An 8818-nucleotide genomic window follows, 5' to 3' on the forward strand; every position below is an offset into this window, starting at 1 on the left:
ACGTGTGAATTTGATCCTGTCATCATGACACTATCTGGTTATTTTGCACATTAGTTGATGCAGTTTCTTCACAGTGTCATTGGTCTTTATATTTTGGTGTGTTTTTATAGTGGCTGGTACCAGATTTTCCTTTCCATATTTAGTGCTTCCTTCAGGAGCTCTTGCAAGGCAGACCTGGTAGTGATGAAATCCCTCAGCATTTGCTTATCTGGAAAGAATTTCATTTCTCCTTTGCTTATGAAGCTTAGTTTGGCTGGATATGAAATTCTGGGTTGTAAATTCTTTTCTTTAAGAGTGTTGAATATTGGCCCCCACTCTCCTCTGGCTTGTAGGGTTTCTGCTGAGAGGTCCACTGTTAGGCAACCTGGCCTTTCTCTCTGGCTGCCCTTCACATTTTTTTCTTCATGTCGACTTTGGAGAATCTGATGATTATATGTCTTGGGGTTGATCTTCTTGTGGTGTATCTTAGTGGTGTTCTCTGTATTTCCTGAATTTGCATGTTGGCCTGTCTTGCTAGGTTGGGGAAGTTCTCCTGGATAATATCCTGAAGTGTGTTTTCCAGCTTGTTTCCATTCTCCCCATCTCCTTCAGGTACTCCAATCAATAGTAGGTTCACTCTTGTAACATAGTCCCATATTTCTCAGAGGCGTTGTTCAGTCCTTTTCATTCTTTTTTCTCTATTTTTTTTCTGTATGCCTTATTTCAGCAAGATGGTCTTCAAACTCCGATATCCTTTCTTCCACTTGGTCAATTCAGCTATTGATACTTGTGTACACTTCATGAAGTTCTCCTCTGTGTTTTTCAGCTTCATCAGGTCATTTATGTTCCTCTCTAAACTGGTTATTCTAGTTAGCAGCTCTTCTAACCTTTTATCAAGGTTCTTAGATTCTTTTCATTGGGTTAGAACATGCTCCTTTAGCTCAACAGAGTTTTTTATCTTCTGAAGCCTACTTTTGTCCATTTCTCCAGCTTATCCTCCATCCAGTTCTGTGCCATTGCTGGAGAGACATTGCAATTATTTGGAGGAGAAGAGGCACTCCGGTCTTTTGGGTTTTCAACGTTTTTTCATTAGTTCTTTCTCATCTTCATGAGTTTGCCTGGTTTCAATTTTGAGGCTACTGACTTTTGGATGGGGTTTTTGTTGGAACTTTTTTGTTGTCGATGATGCTGTTGCTGTTTCTTTCTGTTTGTTTATTTTTATTTAAATGGTCAGGTCCCCCTTCTGTAGGACTGCTGTCGTTTCCTGGGGGTTCATTTCAGACTCTATTCATTTGGCTTACACCCATGCCTGGAGATGTCACTCAAGGAGACTGGGAACAGCAGAGATGTATGCCTGCTCCTTCTAGGATGTCTGACCTACAGGGGCACCAACCTGATGCCAGTAGGATCACTCCTGTATAGGGTGTCTGACAACCCCTTTTGGAGGTTCTCACTCAGTTAGGTGGCACTGAGAACAGGACCCATTTAACGAAGTACTTGGACTGTCCCTTGATGGAGGGGGTGTGCTTTGCTTGGGGGAAACCCACTTGTCTGGGCTGCCTGGATTCTTCAGAACTAGTAGGAGGAGAGGCTAAATCTGCTGCTCCGCAGAGACTATGGCCACCCCCCACCCGAGAGGCTCAGGCCCAGGGAGCTTACGGTTTTCTCCCTGAGCCTCTGGCTGGAATTGTTGGAGTTCTTGCAGGGAAGCCCCACCCAGTGAGGAAGAATGGGTCAGGGTCAGGCCTGAAGAGGTGTTCTGGCCACAGTCTGCCACAGCCGGTGTGTTGGGCTTTTGGGGGCACTTCTTGGGACCAAGCTGTCCAGCCTCCCTGGCTCCTGCAGGGGAAAAGCGCAGCCTGGAGCTATAGAAATGAATTCTGCCCTTCCCCACCCCAGGAAGCTTAGCGCATTAGGCAGTTATGAGTCCCAGTGCTGGCTGCCGCTTCTCCCTCAAGGAGCTCAAAAGGCTTAGAGAGCAGTCAGCTGCAGCTGTGGTGCTGGTCACCCCTCCTCCCAGGAACTAGGCAGCCTTAAGCAGATTCTAGCTGAGAGGTTGTTGAAAATCTGCACGGCTCCAGGATTGGGACCCTAGGCCCTGGTGACATGGGTTCGTGAGTGGGATCTTTGGATCCATGGGTTGCACAGTTCCGTGGAATAAGCATGGTTTCCCTGGCTGGGTAGCATGCTTACTCACCGGCTCCCTTGGCTAGGGGTGGGGGCTCCCCTGCCCTGTGTGGCTCTCAGGTGGGCCAGGGCACCACACTGCTCCTCCTCCCTCTGTGTGGATCATGCCATCACCTAGTCAGTTCTGATGAGAGAAACTGGATACCTTAATTGCCAGTTCAGGATTCACATTCTAATTGTGATTCTTTTTGATGGGAGCATCTGATCACCAATGCTTCTATTCACCCATCTTGGCCCCGCCCTGAAAATGTAAGTTCTATAAGGTGAATTTAAGTTACTCATTCAAAAATTACAATTCAGATACAAGACATGCTGCTAGATGCTGAAGATACCATGGTGAGGAAGATCAAAATCTTTGTCCTCATATAAGATACATGTTACTGAAGGAGGCCTGTAATTAGAGGAAGATTTAACCTAGACTAAAGGATCTTGTGAGGCATCTCAGAAAAGGTATTGTTTAACATAACATCCAGTGGATGAATAGCCATTATCTAGTAGAACATAGCAAGAGAATTTCTGCATTGAAAATTGAAAAAAAGTACTTAGTCCAAAGAAGCAAAGAAGAGTGGAGCTATGATTTAAACCCAGGTCTGACAGACTCCAAATCATGAGCATGCTCACTTATCACCTGCAGAGGCAAATCAGGCTGTCTACCTCTGTAACTTCTTGCCAGCCCCCGACGAATATATTCATACAAATTAAGTCAATTCCCAATTAATGTCAAAAGTACCCTTAAAGGTGAAAGATTTGGACAAAAGGTGTTAAATCTAAGAGCTATATCAGTGTTTTTTTGTTTGTTTTTTGTCACCACCACCTCCCACCACCACCTATTCTGAGTCTTTCTTGATTTGCTGCCAAGCCATTCAAGGACTCCTGACAGGCAACATTCAAAGCAATCAGATCAACTTACTGACCAAGAGATAACCCAGAAAAGTGCACCTGTTTGGTTTATATGTATTATATCCCCACAGCACTTACTAAAGACTCCTTGATCTGCTCACAAAGCCCTAAAGGAGGTAGCAATTTGAGAGGATCCAAAAGCTACTGAGAAAACATAGAATAGATGGACTAAGACTGCTCCCTAAGGAGCTATTCTTCCAGAAGATTGGGTCTTCACCTTAGAGAGTAAGAAGGGAGAGAGGGACACAGGAGTTCTTACAAAACTAAACCTGTATTTGAAACATCAGTTATGCCTTTGCCATGACACACAAATTGAAAAAACAAACTTATGTTTGCCTAATTAGAAGACCAAGAGCATCAAAGACAATATATGTGGACATGTTCAAACATGCATCAGCAGTACTTTTGTATTTAGCATAAAAAAGTGAAATGTTCATTCATAACTTGATAACATTTTAAATGCCTTTCCCACATATCCTCTATTCCTGTCCACCTTTCCTGCTTCTCCATTGAATTTGCTGTTTCCTACACAGGTGCATTACAAAAGATGCCAAGTATAAACCAACAGATGTTCCTGAAAACAAAGCAAGAAGCAAAAAGAAAAGCTTTCCAGTTCTTAAAAACATAAAGCCACACCTTCTTAAGAGGCTAGGGTCACATGCATCAGACTACACATTTATATGTATTTGAATTTGTTTTTATGCCACCTCTCAATGGTGGATAAGTTTGTTGCTTTCATCAACAATGAAGGCAACATTAACATATTTCATCAGATGTATCAGTGGAAGTGGCACCTGTGATAGCAGAGAAAGTTCTGTGCATCTGCAGTATGATCAGTCTGAGAAGGCAAACACACTGCATGGTGGAGCCTGTGTGTCATGGGTAGGTTGAAGACAGAGGGGGAAGGGGGCTGAGCAGGCTCTCCTATGATCTCAAATACCTTCAAGAATATAGACTAAAAAAAAAGAGAGAGAGAGAATGTAGACTAATAGGGAGCTGGAATGATTTGTATTATCCACAGAGATAAATTAGACTTGTCCTATGTCTGTCTGATTTTCTGACTTCAATTTATTATACATGAGATCTTTTATGACCCTGTTTATCATTGTGCATTGTAAGGGCTGAAAATTTCCTTGAAAAGCATTTCTGAAGCATTTTCTCAGTTACTCTGAAATTTCTATAAGGTAAATTAGGCAATATTTTCCATTCTCTCTGAGCAGCTGTCCTGCCACAGGAATGACCAATGGTCAGCAGTCTCTGATTATTTCTTTACCGGACAATTAGGTTCCCACCTTTTTATTTTTTTCCAGTTCTACCCATGTTTCACTTTGCCATACACATGGAATTCATTGTTTAATGCATCTCAATACATTTGTGTGTGTGTGATTTAAGTCCAGGTAAAATTATGCACATTTATTATTATTTATTCCAGAGGGTACAAAATACTAAGATTTTGAGGGGTAGAAAAAGCAAATAAATACCTGTGTAAGAATATAGTGACTAACTGCTATATGTTAAAACCTACCTGGGTTGAAAAAATAAAAAATAATTACAGATGGAATGCAAAAGTAAGTGGACTCCCAATAGCTGACTCAACCAACACAGCACGTTCTACTGCCCCAGATGGAAATACGTCTCTCCCCGCACCACCAAATAAGTCACTATAATAGTCCCCACTTACCCACAAGAAATATGTTCCGAAATTTCCACTGGATGCCGGAAACTGTGGGTAGTATCAAACCCTATATACACTGTTTCTTCCTATACATAAATACCTACGATAAAGTTTACCTTATAAATTAGGCACTGTGAATGAGTAACTATAGCTAATTATAAAACAATAAATATATCAATATACTGTGATAAAAGTTATGTGAACATAGTCTCTCTAAAAATAGTATTATTGTACTATACTCACCCTTCTGGTGATGATGTGAGACAATAAAATGCCTATATGGTAAGATGAAGTGAGGTGAATGATGTAGTTATTGTGATGTAAGTAGGAAAACTCCAGAAAGAGCAATACGTAAGTTTTAAACTGGGCATCATTCAGAGTAACATGATGAAATCTCACACCATCCTTCTCCATTCTGCCTGGATTGTCGTTAGTTACTTAGCAGCTGCCATCTCAGTTATGAAATGGACTGTCTCGGTATTGCAGTGCTTATGTTCAGGTAACCCTTATTTTACGTAATAATGGCCCCAAAGAACAAGAATAATGATGTAATACTTTCGGGCTGCGGTTGACTATGGGTGACTTACATTGTGGAATGTGAGACCGTGGAAAAAGGGGGACTACTGTAATTGAATTTGTGCCAACTAGATTTCATTCTAGGCACCTGTTAAACAAATACATTTGTGTTATTTTCATTCATTCAATATAATTTTTTCCTTGGTTGCAAAGGGAAATAATTTGTGTATAAGCTTGCTAAGAGCTAAAGGTTTCTTTTCCTCTCTTCTCCCTTTGGAATAACTAAAGTTGAATGGAAACATAAATGAGGTAGAACTGCTTGCTTTGAACACTTAGATAATGTGAAGAGGTCATGAAATTTTTCTATTCCTGCTTAAGGAAATCTTGTGGATGGAAAAAAAAAAAGAGTTGTTTTGACTGCAAGGTATCCTGTGTTTTATATTTTAAGGAGCTGAGTTGGGCAGAATACAGTTTCATTCTATAAGAAGAAAATGACAAGTGACTTTTACTGTGTGTCATCTAAAAATTACAGCTAGATATAGTTCAGTGTGAGGATTTCAAATAGGTTTCATCTCAAGTGCTAACTTTCATCAGTTATTGCTATCTGCCAGGGACATGGGACCAGGAGTGGCAGAAGATATGCACATATTTGCCATCCTTTGATAAGAGTAATGAATTGGTAGTTCAGAGAATCTGTGTTCAAGTTCCAATCTGATTATTTTATTGTGTTGTAACTCAACACAATAAAATGCCTTTGAGAGAGACAGAGAATTATGGAAGAAGTACAAAAAGGAGAGAAAAGGGAAATAAATAATGAAGGGAGAAAGAGAAAAGCTGAGGAAAAGAAACCACACTCAGAAAATAATTTGTGAAATAGTGGTAAAGAAGCACTGGATATTGCATCTTACACTTAATAAATATATGCTAGAATAAAAACTTTCGTACACAGATTGTGAGGGCTTTGATGTTGAATGACACAGTTGAGTTGGCAGAGTGGTTTTCTATCATCAGTCTCATCTAGTTCTGATAGGAAGACTGTGGAGAAAGAGGTCCTACTGGTAGCATGGCAGGGTGGAAAGAGAACCAAGGAGGCAGTCATAGAGGTCTGGATTTTAATTCTGGCTTTCCACTTAGTTTTCTCATTTTTAAATACAATTAATATAATAAAGGGCAATGTGGAATGGACACTCCTTTTATCAGGCTAGTCTTGTGACTGTCCCTAAGCAACAGAAAGTGGAAGCAGAAGTAATATTTATGTGTCTGGAGCCCTACGCTCTAAAATGTCTTGCAGCTTCCATCTTCACTGTCTTGAAAGCCTGAGGCCATTATGAGTGAAGAAGGTCAGTCTACCCTACTGAAGACTGACAAGCCACAGTAAGAGAAATGGAGTACCTCAGTCAGCCTCAACTTCCAGATACCTGACTGAGTCTCCCTTGGAAACTCCATCCCCAGTGGAGCCATCAGATGACAGCAGCCATATGAGCCATGCCAGGTGAGGCTGGGAGAAGAGTCACCCTGACTATCAACCCACAGAATTGTGAGAAATAATAAACTGTTATTATTTTATACCACTAAATTGTATAGTATTTTGTTACACCATAATAGATAACTAATACAAGGACAAGGCTCACATTGTAGGATTATAACAAGGACTAAATAATATAATGTATTATGTAAAGAATTCAGTAAGGTATGGATACTATTACCAGAATTTAATGATATTATTCATGCCCTGGTCACAGGGTTTTTCATTGTGAGGTAATGTAGTATAAAAATTAAAAGCAGGGGTAAACACTTGGAAGTCACTGTACCTGGCTCCACCACTCAGAGTGAGACCTCTGGTAAGCTGTTTATCTGTAAAAAAGGGGCAGTAATTATACTTACCTGATAAGGTTATCGTGTGGAATGGAGATAAGGCATGCATATCAATTAGCATAGTGCCTGGAACATAGTAAGCATTTAATAAAGTGGTACTTAAAGATTTTAGTGGTTTTCCATTTTAAAATATCAAAGATTTTAATTCCTTTTATGGCAGATGTTATTATTGAGTAGAGATTTTATGAGCCTTGAGGCCAGCCTAGTGCTTCATCCCAGTCAAGGACATAGACAAGACAAAGCGCGCATGAGGTCTTGCAGTGAAGAAGTTGACAACACATACAGGTGAATTTATGGCATCATATACAGGGTCAATTACCAGCAAATGGCTCAAAAGACAGGCATGGGCAGATGGAATTTTCTAGAGATCGGTCATGACTAGGTGGTTGCAGTTTAAATGACTAAAAAGCAACAGATAAAGCAATGAGTTTAAACTAAGAAAAGGAGTTGCATCACTCAATGGGTTACAGTCTATCTGAGGTAAAACAAAGGCTGTTGACTCTATGCCTTCTTCTCAAGCACAATTCCAGGCATGTGCTGCTAAGAGTTAGTCACTGTTGGGTACTTTCTCAGTCCAGTTGTCCAAAAAGTAGATGAAAAGATGGGAATAAATTTGCAAGGGTGTTATTAGGAAAATACTTGTGTGAGAGAAAATGGGAAAGAATACAGACAATACTGGAGAGCCATCAACCCATGGTGCAAGTCTGGCCTCGAGAAATGAAGAAAGAGAAGGTTCCGTAAAAGTGTTTTAGATAATCATGGCCTCCGAGGAAGTTTTGATAAGGTCTTTCAGAGAGTTCCTGAGCCAAAGGTGTCCATCAGAGAAGTCCCATGTCTCCCAAGGATGGGTCTACCATAGGATCCCTGCCAAGCTCAGTTATTGGCTGGAAGCACCCATAGAAAGTATGACCTCAGTACATATGTGCCTCAGTACATATGTGGCAATAGACTTCAGCGCAAGGTACTTGGGGCACAGGTGCTACATCCACCAGGAACTCATTAATATTCTGGCAAAATGACCAGTGTGTTTTAGTTGTAAACATAAGGATGATATACAAGTGATAAAGCTACTCTGTGACCTGTTCTTAGTCTCATTAAAGGCAAGAAGGTTTCAGAGAATTGAAGTGGTTGGTCTCTGTTCTGAGATACTGGTTTTACTACTTTTACAAAAAGGCATGGCAAAAAGCAACATGTCTCTTTGAATAATTGACAGACAAAGATCTGCCCATCATTGGCTGAGTCGAGTGTTAAAAAGGTATCAGTAAAACTGAAATAGATCCTCTGACATCTCTGCTAACAAGAATAACTGCTTCTCCACAGAGAGACCTGAAAAGAGGCTGAATAGATGTCTGAAATCAAAGAATCTTTATCATCATTCATATTTCAAAGAATCCTATTTTATTATATGTATGAAGATTTAGATCTCCAAAAGCAATCAAAGAGTTACCAAGTTCCCTAAATGAAACTATTTTAATATTTACAACACAAACACACTTGCAATTTCAACCAAGCAAGTATATTCACCTCTCTTTCTCTCTTTAATTTTAAATATTTCCCTTTCAGTTCAAGTGAAATGTTTTGCAATAGACAGATAAAAGCTGTTGAAAACACATGACAATTTCTAGAGTATGCTATCCTAATATTTCTAAGCTCAATATTTTATTCCTGTATTTATCAAGAACTTAT

Source organism: Nomascus leucogenys, chromosome 14 (genome assembly GCF_006542625.1).
Source record: "Nomascus leucogenys isolate Asia chromosome 14, Asia_NLE_v1, whole genome shotgun sequence".
In the NCBI taxonomy this organism is placed as follows: domain Eukaryota; kingdom Metazoa; phylum Chordata; class Mammalia; order Primates; family Hylobatidae; genus Nomascus; species Nomascus leucogenys.